Below are 12202 nucleotides of genomic sequence, written 5' to 3'. Positions count from 1 at the left end.
TTCCCTCCTCTTGTATCCCTCCCACCAATTTTCTTTCTTCCTCTTGCTCTCCCTCACCTTTCCTCCCAGTCCTCTATCTCCATCCCTGTACTCTGTTGGCCATCCTCCCTCACCCTCTACTTTTCTCTCTCCATCTCTCCATCCCTGTCCTCTCTCTCTCTCTCTCTCTCTCTCTCTCTCTCTCTCTCTCTCTCTCTCTCTCTCTCTCTCTCTCTCTCTCTCCCTCCCTGTCTCTCTCTCTCTCTCTCTCTCTCTCTCTCTCTCTCTCTCTCTCTCTCTCTCTCTCTCTCTCTCTCTCTCTCTCTCTCTCTCTCTCTCTCTCTCTCTCTCTGTCTCCCTGTCCTCTTCCTCTCTCTCTCTCTCTCTCTCTCTCTCTCTCTCTCTCTCTCTCTCTCTCTCTCTCTCTCTCTCCCCTGTCCTCTCTCTCTCTCTCTCTATCTCTCTCTCTCTCTCTCTCTCTCTCTCTCTCTCTCTCTCTCTCTCTCTCTCTCTCTCTCTCTCTCTCTCTCTCTCTCTCTCTCTATGTTGATGTAAGACTAAACAAAACCCACTTTACTTTGTTGAAGGTGTTGCAATATTGGAGAAAACAAAATCTAGAGGACATTCATCCACATTCGGCTGTACAGGTCAGACTTTGAACAAATGCCAAAGCATTCTATTTTTTTGAGATTCATTATTCACATGCAATCTAGTATAGTTAATATACAGCTTACCATCTTCATAGCATTTGTGCATTGATGACAGTTTGAATTTCTTGCGGAAAACAGATGGCTATGAAAAATTTGTCTTTTAGCAAGAATGAGCACGTGGTGCTCTTAAGCAAGGGCAAGGAAGTTGGGAAAGAAATTATGATACAGTCTCTACCCCACGAAAAGCTACATGGAAGAGAGTTGCCTAGAGGCACGTTGGGAGTAGCCGTCCAATCGGCATCAGCTCCCGGTCTCATGTTGCCACATGTTCCACCCATTGACGATGATGTGTGCACCTTAGGTGCAGCAGTGGGTACAGTTATGGCGTGGCCGATAAGAGAATTGGTAATGAGACCTCTTAATTTTATTCAACCTTACATGCTCTCTTTTGAAAGCAACATCGAACATTTTGTGTCCAGGCAAAAGGGCAACGAACTGTATCCTCTGGAGGCAAGGGTTCAATACCTGCCGCTCCAAGAGCCACTAGCATAGCATCGGGTGCGATGCCCAAACCAAGCATTTCAAAGCCTCCTCCAAAGACTCTTGTTGCAGAGGTAAGCCACCGGAGTTTATTGCAATATTTACTCATGAAATTAATCGTTGTTTGCCAGTAACCTAGCCTAATAATTATTTGCCTACGGCCAAGTAGTCGACGGGTGTCAAGAAAAGAAGTGCAAATCAAGCAAGTGAAGTCATTGAAAGCAAGCGGGTCACACGAGCACATAAAGAAGAGGACCCTAGCTGGGAGCCCCCAAAGAAAAAGGGTAGAATTCCTTTGAAAAAGGAAGGTGCTAGCACAAAGAAAGAAGTCACCAAAGTGAAAGTAGTGCAAAAGCCAGTGAAAGCCAATGCAGAGGGCACTACACAATCCGAGGTACCAGCGCCATCAAAGGACAAGGCCCCTATTGCGAACAACTCAAGTGAAGGAGATGACGAAAGAGAGGATGCGGGGGATGAAGATCGCGGTCTTTTTACTATTACCGAGATATCCACGCTGAAATGGGATTTTCTCGACGACACTTTGCACCGCCTTCAGGTTGGTAATTTCTAAAATGGTATGCTCCTCTAATATTTCCTGTTTCAAACTACAAGATCAAAAGCTATTCAAGTACGGTTACACAGGATACTCGCAAAGTACCACTGCCACCAGTGCCCTTGTGCCGCTTGTTACCACATCCAGCGGTACGGCCAGTGCAAGATTGTGTGCACAATCTAGCTTTGGAGTTCTCTAGAAATGGATATGTTCCACATCTTGCCAGGTTCATGCTTTCAATAAGGACTTCAGATCTAGATTCAATAGAAGTTAGTCATGTAATTCGGAAAACCTGGGATCCAATCTGGATGCAACTTAATGAGGACTTTGAGAAACATTTGCATAAATCCGGGTGGGGGGACCTGAAAGGGAAAATGTTGTACACATGGGATGGGAATCACCCTCTTCGGGCATGGAATGCACAACTTGATACAGGTAGATTACTTTATACACTTTGTTTCTGACTCAATATCAAGATGAGATGAATTTTGTGAAACTATGCAAGATAATTTTGCTCTGCAGTTCACAAAGAGGAGCCTAAGTACCATTGTTGTGTGGAAGCTTGCATGGTTAAGGTCACTAAAGAGAACGAGGGAGAAGTTCTCATTGTGGTGGCACGCTTGAATCGGTAAGCTTAGCTATAACAATTAACGCATCCTAGTTGAATCGATAAGCTTAGCCATAGCATGAGTTTTGCTTCCTAGTCAATTTGATAAGCTTAGCTATAGCATGGTTATCACTTCCTAGTCTTTTAATGGTATAAGTTTTGTTGTCACAGCATTAATGACAAAGGCTACGTAAAAACTTCCTTCATAGATATGCTATGTATGGTAAGAGCAATGGGCACAGCCAACATGGATACATTGCTTAAGGGTTTGGAGGAAGATGTTCCAAGATGGTTGCAACGAGAATTAGATGCTGAAATGAATAAGCGTGGGGGGTTGCGAAGACGCTGGTACAAGGTCCCTCTTATCGTGCTATCCCAACTTCTATATCCGGTAAGTTTCATTGTCCTTTACGTTATTCTCACCATGACAATGTAGTGGATCAAACAAAGAATGAACTAATGTCACGATTCAAGCAAAGTATACAAAGGCTTTGCAATCTCTGAGCAATAAGCGAAATGAGCTCTCAACGGAGGAGTTCACTACCCATTACCGTAACGCATTCTATATGGCTGACAAGAAAGCCCGAAAAAATACGCAACGGGCATCCGCAATTGCGGATCCTAACTTAGGAGAGGAGTGGTGGAGGTAAGATTAATAGGGGTTTCTTTCAAAGGGAATTAAGTTTACATTCATGTGCTGCTTAAAAAATTTTAACATTTGTTACTAGATTGCTTATGGACATAGATTGGAGTAGGAGACCAAAGTGGTTGACAGATGATCGAATATACAGTCTTGCATGCGCCGATCTACCAGTCGATCATCGTAGCAATGTGCTAAGGGCCTTGGTTAGCGATGATCCAACCACATTATATCCAAGCCTAAAATCAGCGCTAAGTAAGGTCATTTTTTGATAAATGTTTCAAATAAAAAGAGTATAGTAAACAATGACGTAGTTGTTTAATAATGTAGACGACCACTCCGTATTTCGCACTTGGTTACGTCGAGAGACATGGTGGAATTGACTTGTGAACGAGGCTACGAGACAGTATGCGTTGCTGAAGAAATCGTGCCGCCTCCCGGAAAACGACACCCTAGTGACAACTATAAGGGAGTGGCAATCGAGGTACAGTGGCACATTGTTTGAAGTGGAGTGCGAGAGATTGAAAGGTGGACTCAAAGGTAATAAGCAGAAACAGAAGGAGGGTACTAACATGGCCGCCAAACGGGGATTTTTACAGGTATGTAATCTTGTCCTACTTGGTTTCTAAATCTTAAAAAAATTTGAGTGGATGACAATAAGTATATTTTGGCAAACGTATACCAGATGGGTGCGGATCATGGATTGGACAGATAAAGTTTTAGTTACAAAAGAGTGGGTCAATGTGAAGCACACTGCATGCATGTATACGGATGAACAACGTGCAACATTGTGGCCCAAAAAAGTTTATGTTGAGTGTCCTCTTTTCATTGACTTTGCGAAGGACACATTTCCCCCCAACGAGCGGGAGCAGTTCAAGGAGGCAGAGACCGGTAGAGTTAAAAGACAACAAGAAGAGGTAAAAGCATACAAAACCATAGTTAAACTATTTTCTAGTCATGTGAGGATTTAACTGCAACACGTGAAATTAATTTTGCCAGGGTAAGAACCTACGTTCCCTAAAAGGAAAAGATGTTGTGACTGAGGAGACAGATAACGAAGAAGAGGTGGAGGAGGATCGTGAACCAAGGCGCAGCGACGGTGAATGTCCTTCGGAGTTTGAGGATGATGAAGACGAAAGTGATGTGCCGCCTTCTCCAACTGCTAAACCTACAAGAGCCCCACAAACTACCCAGGCAAGTTTTCGCACACCCTTGTTGTTGCTTAAATGGAAAGATTGAACTAATAGTACTCGTGTAATTTATATGCTCTCGACACGGGAGCAGCGCGAAGAAGGGTAAAGGTCAAGTAATGGACATAGATACTCCAATGCCTCTAAACAAGGTAAGTTCATCAAGTCCGAAAGCACGTCAAGAGGGAGACACACAATCAATGGGAGAGAACCTATTAACACCTAGAAGCCTAAAAAACCAAGCTCATAGTCATTTCCTAGAGCCTGAACAAGCTCCACCAGCATCTCATTCCATTTCAAATCCTCATGTTCTTCCTTCGCATGACGAGGCACCTGAGCAGGCACAACGACCGTGCACAGAGATTGGAATTAATATAGAGCCAGCTCATTTACACCGCCAGGCGACCACTGAAAGTGAAGGATTGCAGGATGCCATACGCTCTAATGAAATGGCAACAATTATCGGTCTACCTCGTAAGTATGGAATGATTGATTGTGGTATGTGTTGTGCAGTAAGCAATGTATTTATTGTAGTGGGTGGATGCAGATGATGCGAACGTCACAATAACCGAAGTTTCAACAGGATTGTCTAATGTAGCAGAGACTGGTCATCGCGGGGAGCCTGCTCTTCTTGTTGGAGGTGAGAAAGTGTGTAGCAACAAAGAGACAATATCTTTAAGTATTTAAAATACAGTCACTTACCTGCTTGTTATATCTAGATGTCATGGTGCAATGCAACACTCCACCTCACGATGAAGCGCAGAATTCAATGGCACATAGCTCTGGTATGCTAACAACCAGAGGTACTCCTGGTATTATTGTCTCACCTTACTAACTACATATTCATTTCTTTAAAATCACATTCAGCGGTTTTAGCTATTGATCCTATGGGAGCAGCTGACGAGACGGGCAAAGGAGATGTAGGTGCCCTACTCACAAAAATTGCTATAGTAGCTACGCGAAGCTTTCGGGTGCGAGGCGGGACAAAAAATGTAGGTTGCGATGCAATATTTTGTCATCTACCAACCAACACAAGCGTCGTCGGGATAACATCACCCAATATCCCCAAATGGAACCATTTCGAAATAAATCATATCCAAAAGGTTTTTGGTATTGCTAGGGAGTATCTTGATGAGAAGGGAAATCTAGTGTTGATATGTCGTCGAGAACATGCATGGGTATTATCGAGCCTAGTAAATCGAAATGGGTACTATCTTGACCATACAACTATCGTCCTGTGTGCTACTCCATTCAGCCTCCATGGTGGTGTTACGGTAGGTAAAACTACTTGCTTTCTTTGAAAAATTAGTGTGTGATAGATTCCTTCCTCATTATGAGTCTTAAGTCCCACAGATGCGATGCTTGGAAATCGTTGTATTCCGTAAAATTGGTGCCTATAGATTGAATCGAAAGCCTGATTCGGACATTATGTTTGATTACTACAACGCCAGTCATTGGCAACTCAAAACGGATGGCTGTCCTTGGCGAGGTATACCGTGAGTTTTCAAAAAGTTCACCTCCATTGTATTTGCTTATCTAAATTTCCATTCATACATTTAGAATGATGATTTCTCTTCAGGGGGCATGGAGAGAAGTCCAACTTTACACGAGAAGCTACTCTCTTGCTATACATAGGAGGGTAATGTAGTATTACAAATGTATGCTGGTTGCGGTCTTCTGGCACGTCCGGGGCTACGAATGGGTCGACATGTACTGTTTCTAGATCGACAAGAGTCAATGGAAGAATTGGAACATCTATGTAATGGTAAGTGTCTTTCTTCCTCGATGAGTGTGAAAGACTGAATTATGTATCCCTCCTAATATAATGCTAAGTAAGATCCATTTGGTAATTGATCGTCGTGAAGGCACAGGCACACTTCCTTCTTGCCATGCGAAAAGTAAACTCATAGTGTTCGATGTTAACGGTGTCATGTTGAAACGGTGGCGGTGGGAAAGTGCTCCTTCCCACACTATAAATATTCTAAATGTAGGCCGAATGGGTGTGTCATTGCGACCAGGGATATTGCGATTGCTGAGAGTGGTGTTTGAGCTATTCGACGTAGGGCTTTGGAGCTCCATGCAAGAGCAAAATCTGACCACCATTATCAATTTAATTAAGAGTAAATACAAAGAGGCTGGGTATGGTGAGACATTTTTCAAGTTTTGTCTGCATCAAGGACATTGTGAAGAGAGGCATTGCGAAGGCAAGCATCCAAAATTCAATTTGGTGTTTGTGAATAACTTTAGATCTCAATTGGTAGCCTCATACATCAAGGACCCTCTGGACACCATTCTAGTAGATGAAAATCCTGAGAAGGCAATTGAAAACCCACCACATACGCTTGTCACAGTAAGGAGTTACGATGGAGCGAGCAATGACAATGTGCTCCTCATGAATTTACTCCTATATCTAGAAGGTCTTCATGCATATCCTGGGTTAGCAACAGATTATATCAAGAACACGCCTTTCAAATAGGGTACGCAATGTGTGTCATAGGATTCATTTAATAGGTGATTGGTTTCAAATACTGTCTTCTACTGCTTCTTAGTTAACTTGTAGTATTACTCTAGTTTTTGCTAAGAGCATTGTCCCTAACCAAAATTTGATTGTAGTTTCTGCAGCGCATGGTGGGGAAGTTGAGCACACAATGGATGCAACATTTGGTCTTGGAGGAGATGCGATTATGGCACATCCTAAAATGTGATGAGGGAACCAAGAACATTGTGTACACAGCAATGTTTAGCTGTTATATTGTAACTGAACGTCATTAAATAAATAAAAATATTTGGGTCATTATTTAGTCTCCTCTTTTTGTCTTTGTTTTAATCTATTTGGATTTAGATATGTACATGTGATGAGGGACCAAGATAATTATGGACACATCATTGTTTAGCTGTTAACGTCATCAAATAAATACAGTTATTTGGGTCACTTATTACTATCCACTCTCTATCTTTGTTTTAATCTATTTGGTTTTAGATATGTACAGAAAGAGAGAGAGATAGATAGATAGATTTTATTATCGTCCTCGGAGGTCAAATATGACCTATGGGACCAAAGTTACATGTGATGTAGTATGTGTATGGCTGATGAGTGACTCTCGATGCTCCAAAATTGTAGTGATGAGAGTCGCAATGGAGAGCCCACACTTTGGCTGGGAGAGGAAAGTGTGTAGGTCTAAGTTATGGCTGAAAATGTGAGAGAAGCAAGTTCGGATGTGATCAAAATCTGATCACTCTAGTAGTGTGTGGTACTCAGACTCTCGAACTTGTAGTGAGCATAATGTGCACAATCGATTTGACTCTTCTCCATTGCCCCAACGCCCTATCTCGCATCGAAGGAAATGGGAGCTAAGCCGAATTGCTGCGATAGTGCGTATCGCGGACAAGGGAATAGGCTCAAGCATGTAAGTGTGAGTACGGTTTCCTCTCTCAGCGAAGAACATGGTTTTGTAGTTGGGGGCAATATAGGTGGTGTAATGTATGAAGCGTGACCCACCGGATTTCTCCCAAGCCGTAATACATTGGCGTTGTAGAAAAGCTTCATTCACTTGAGAGTCAATTGAAGCATCATGTAGCAAGTGTAATGCATCCCATCTCCCAAACCACTTCTTTATGTCTTGCATCCATCCCGTGCTCAAGATCTTGCTTTTATGCGTCTTTTGAACTTTTTTGCTTGCTTCCCATGCAATTGTAGGAAGTCGATGTGAGGGGTTTTGACGCATCTTTATCATGTACTCCACAACCCTTTCCATGCCCATAACCTCAATTGGAAGAGATCCCGACTCAAGAATTAGGAGCATATATGGTGTTTGTGTCTTAACTTGGAGAAAGTTTGTAAGAAAACACTTTTGGACATTCTCAAACTCTTTCCAAGTAGACTTTGAGATGCTCCCGCCCCACACTTCAACTCCATAAAGAAGAACCGGTGTCACCAATGCATCAAAAAGATACTTCTTGAGAACCCAACACTTGATGTTTCCCGCATTACACATGTTCTCAAATGCATAATATGCTCTCTTTCCCGCTTCCAAACGACGCATAGCACATTCATGCCACTTGTGATTGGATGGAACCTCAAGGCCAAGGTACTTAAAGCTCTCAACAACTTCAAGTGTCTCGTTGTTGTACACAATGCATGGCTTCTCCTTATGGTTGGTTTTCACAAGCATAACCTTTGTTTTGGATTCATTTACAATCAGCCCACTATGCAAGCAAAAGTTCTCAAGGACAACCATAGGCTTTTGTGCATCTTCTAAAGTGTGTGCTAGAAGCACTACATCATCCGCATACAACAAAAGCATGATTACCGCATTGCAAATAGTGACCTCTTCAATGCCTTCTTCTTGCATAAAGTCAAGTACCATTTGTTCCAATTGATCGATGCATAGACCAAAGAGAGTTGGTGACAATGGACATCCTTGTTTAACCCCAATAGAGAGAGAGAGAGAGAGAGAGAGAGAGAGAGAGAGAGAGATACATTGGAGGAAAGGAGGGTAGAGAGAGAGAGAGAGAGAGAGAGAGAATGCAAATACTGTAGCCTAAATGATTTTAGCATGCGATAGCGTGAACATCCACCCAGGTCAGAGTAATTGTTTTCTTTTTTGGTAAATTTTATAAAAAACCACATGGCAAAGTGGGGGTAGGGGTCGGGATTGGTGGTGTAGAGGAGAATAGAGAGGGTAGTAGCAGATGGATAGATTGAGAGAGAGAGAGAGGGGTATAGGGGTTAGAAAAACATATTGTAATGTGGGGGGCGGTATGCGGAATAGTGTGGAAAAGGGGAGAGAGAGAGAGAGAGAGAGAGAGAGAGAGAGAGAGAGAGGGAGGAATGAGGTAGAGAGAGAGAGAGAGAGAGAGAGGGAGGGAGGAATGAGGTAGAGAGAGAGAGAGAGAGAGAGAGAGAGAGAGTGCGAATATTGTAGCCTAAATGAATTTAGCATGCGATAGCGTGAACATGCACTCAAGTCAGAGTAATTGTTTTCTTTTTGGTTCAATTATATAAAAAACATTTTGCAATGTGGGGGGCGGTATGCGGAATAGTGTGAAAAAGGAAAAGAGTGAAGGTCTGAGAGAGAGAGAGAGAGAGAGAGAGAGAGAGAGAGAGAGAGAGAGAGAGAGAGAGAGAGAGGGGGGGGGGGTGGGGGGGCGGGGGGAACAAGAGGAGAGAGAGAGATGGGGAAGAGGAGAAAGAGAGAGAGAGAGAGAGAGAGAGAGAGAGAGAGAGAGAGAGAGAGAGAGATGGGGTAGAGAGAGGGAGAGAGAGAGAGAGAGAGAGAGAGAGAGAGAGAGAGAGAGAAGAGAGAGAGGGAGGAATGAGGTAGAAGAGATGGATAAGGAGGAAGAGGATGGTGGCTAGAGGAGGTGATGGAGGAAGAAGGTGGAGGGGAGGGAGGATGTTGGAGGAGGAGGCTGAGGAGGAGAAGCAAGTGGAGGGGAGGAGGCACATGGGCCGCAAGAGGAGGAAGTAGAGCTAAGGAGGGTGGCAAAAAAAAAAAAACTCGCTCCTAAGCTCGCTCCATGACCTAACTCAAATTTCTTGAATTTAGTTGTATTATCTAAAACATGAGAGAGAGAGAGAGAGAGAGGCTTGTGGGTCCTTTTGTTGGTGTGTTTTCATTATAGAGTTGATAGATGGATGCAGTGAGAGAGAGATATAAAGAAGAGAGGGAGAGAGAGAGAGAGATAGAGAGAGAGGGGGGGATTGGAGAGAACATAATATGAAGAGAAACGATAGCGATAGTGACAAAAAGTCATATTAAAAGAGACGAAGAGAATTAGACCAAAGGTTGTCAACAAGAAGAGAGATATGTTTAGGTACATACAAAGTGAGAGAGGGAGGGCGAGAAGTGTATGGAGCAAGATATTTGAAGGTTTTTTTCTTCATAATTAGAGCGAGATTTGAGAGAGAGAGAGAGAGAGAGAGAGAGAGAGAGAGAGAGAGAGAGAGAGAGAGATTTTAGTAGATTTGGGTAGTAGAGCAATTTTCCAAAAAATCTCCCTCTAAAGCTTGCTCCAAAAGCTCGCTTGAAACCTCTACTCCTTCGCATGGGAGTAGAGTTCACAATGAAATGAGGGGCTATTGGTGAGGCATGATGTGCCCGACAATGCTTTGGTTGAGATGTATGAAAAGTGTTTGGCAATGCTTTAGTTGATATGCATGAAAAACGGGGTGTCCTTAAAAATGCAAATAAAGTTCTTGATGAGTTCAAAATGTCATTTATTGGAATGCATCGATTGTAGGACATGCCTAGTAAGGAAGCTCTAGGTTGTTCTATCCAAATGTAAAAGGAAGGCCTTTTGCCAAACACAATCACCTATTCTTGCATCTTGAAGGCACGTGGCCTTATGCACCACATTCACACTATATGGGTGAGAGAGTTCACAATGATAGCACAGGTGGTTTGAGAAACGTGCTATGCTGGGCAATGGAGACAAACTCAGGTTCATTGTCTTGCTCTTGACTATTTAGTAGGAAATGGACTATGGGTGAGGGTACAACTTCCATTTCTTATAGATTTTGGTGCCAACTCTCCACCATACTTTTATATGGCACTCATGTAGACCGTGCACTATCTACCTTTTCTATATGTCTTTTTTTTGGGTTTCTAAAAGAAGCCTTAGAATGTATCGGGTTAGGCATAGGCATACTTTCAATGTTTTCAGTGATGATTGAGACTTGTCTTAAATGTTATTTCACTTTTAAAATAGTAAATGGATCCTTTTATTTCACCCTTCATTTCACATCCCGACATGCTTGACTTTTCTTGCATTCTAATGTTTTAGAATGCTAAAGTGAAGCTTCACCTTGCATAATTCTAGTAATCTCTAGAGACACACACACACACACACACACACACATGGATGAGTTCTTTTTATTTCACATTTCATTTCACAACCTCACATGGCTTGACTTTTCTTGCATTCTATGAATTAATTCTAATCAATATTCGAGAAAGTCTCTTTTATTAAGCAGCCATTGGCCGAATTTCCTCCTTATCACAAAGAAGCAAACCAAAAATACCAGCATAACTTTGCAAGATTGTATTTTCTCACATATTTCACCGTTTTACTTCCCTTTACCATGGTTTGCAACCGGCTAGTCTCGATTTTCAACCAGCTCAAGGTTAAGCTAAGGCAATCCTCTCCCGAACACCGATTCCAATTAAACTCAACCTAATGACTTTATCACTTTCTTATTTTTTTAGAAAGCCATTGCAACCCTTTCATTTGTTTTCATACAAAGAGTTTAACTAGTGTTTATTTTTTTCTTTTGTAGCTCCTCAAAGGCAAGTTTTTGCTGAGGGATGTTGACGGCAAGGAATTACTGAATAAAATGTTATAAGAGATAAACTCTAGTTCATTATATTTTCTCTTGAATACCATGACTATGTGGTAGGAAATTGACAATAGGGTAGGGTAGACTATCAAAGACAGACTCGAGTTCATTATCTTTCTCTTGAGTACCATGACTATGTAGTAGGAAATGGACTACAGACAAGAGGTTGTCAATCTCTCAAGAAACACCTCACTCTCTATCTAACTCAAAACCACACTCAACTGCATGTTAGGCAGCAAATGCTAACTACGACACTGCAAGCAAATCTCGTTGATTCACCAAGAAAACAATGTCCAAACGAGACAAAACCTATAGGATGGGTAGACAATATTTGAAGACACGTGTCCATGCCCTCAAATCCCCCTTTTGACCACTTGCCAAAATCGCGATTAATAGCAGCAAGGTAGATTTGACCTAATTGTTTTCAGCCCATAATGCACCCTAGAGCTTAGCAATGATGCCCCAACACCCCTCCTATGCATAAAATGCAATTTTCTTATGTAATTCTTGAGTTATGAGCAAATTTAGAAGGAGCTGCAACAAAAACACAGTTTTATTGTGAGAGAAGCACAATGTCATGAAGAGCTTTCATCTATGAACGTAATGAAGCAGACGGTACTTCAAACGGACACCTCATGAGGCAGTTATGAGCTTGATAAGAGAAGAGGAGAGTACTCAGTGCTCTGCAAAGATGTAACACTTAT

At 42.3% G+C, this 12202-nt stretch overlaps 1 pseudogene; it reads left to right on the top strand.

Moving 5' to 3' along the window:
* Nucleotides 1–848: 848 nt before the first annotated feature.
* Nucleotides 849–6864, top strand: LOC147431922 (uncharacterized; annotated as a pseudogene).
* The last annotated feature ends 5338 nt before the right edge of the window (nt 6865–12202 follow it).

Source organism: Adiantum capillus-veneris, chromosome 21, assembly GCF_014529385.1.
Source record: "Adiantum capillus-veneris isolate H3 chromosome 21, ASM1452938v2, whole genome shotgun sequence".
Lineage (NCBI taxonomy): Eukaryota > Viridiplantae > Streptophyta > Polypodiopsida > Polypodiales > Pteridaceae > Adiantum > Adiantum capillus-veneris.
Note: the sequence above shows the minus strand (reverse complement) of the source record. Positions and strands in the feature narration are given on the sequence as shown.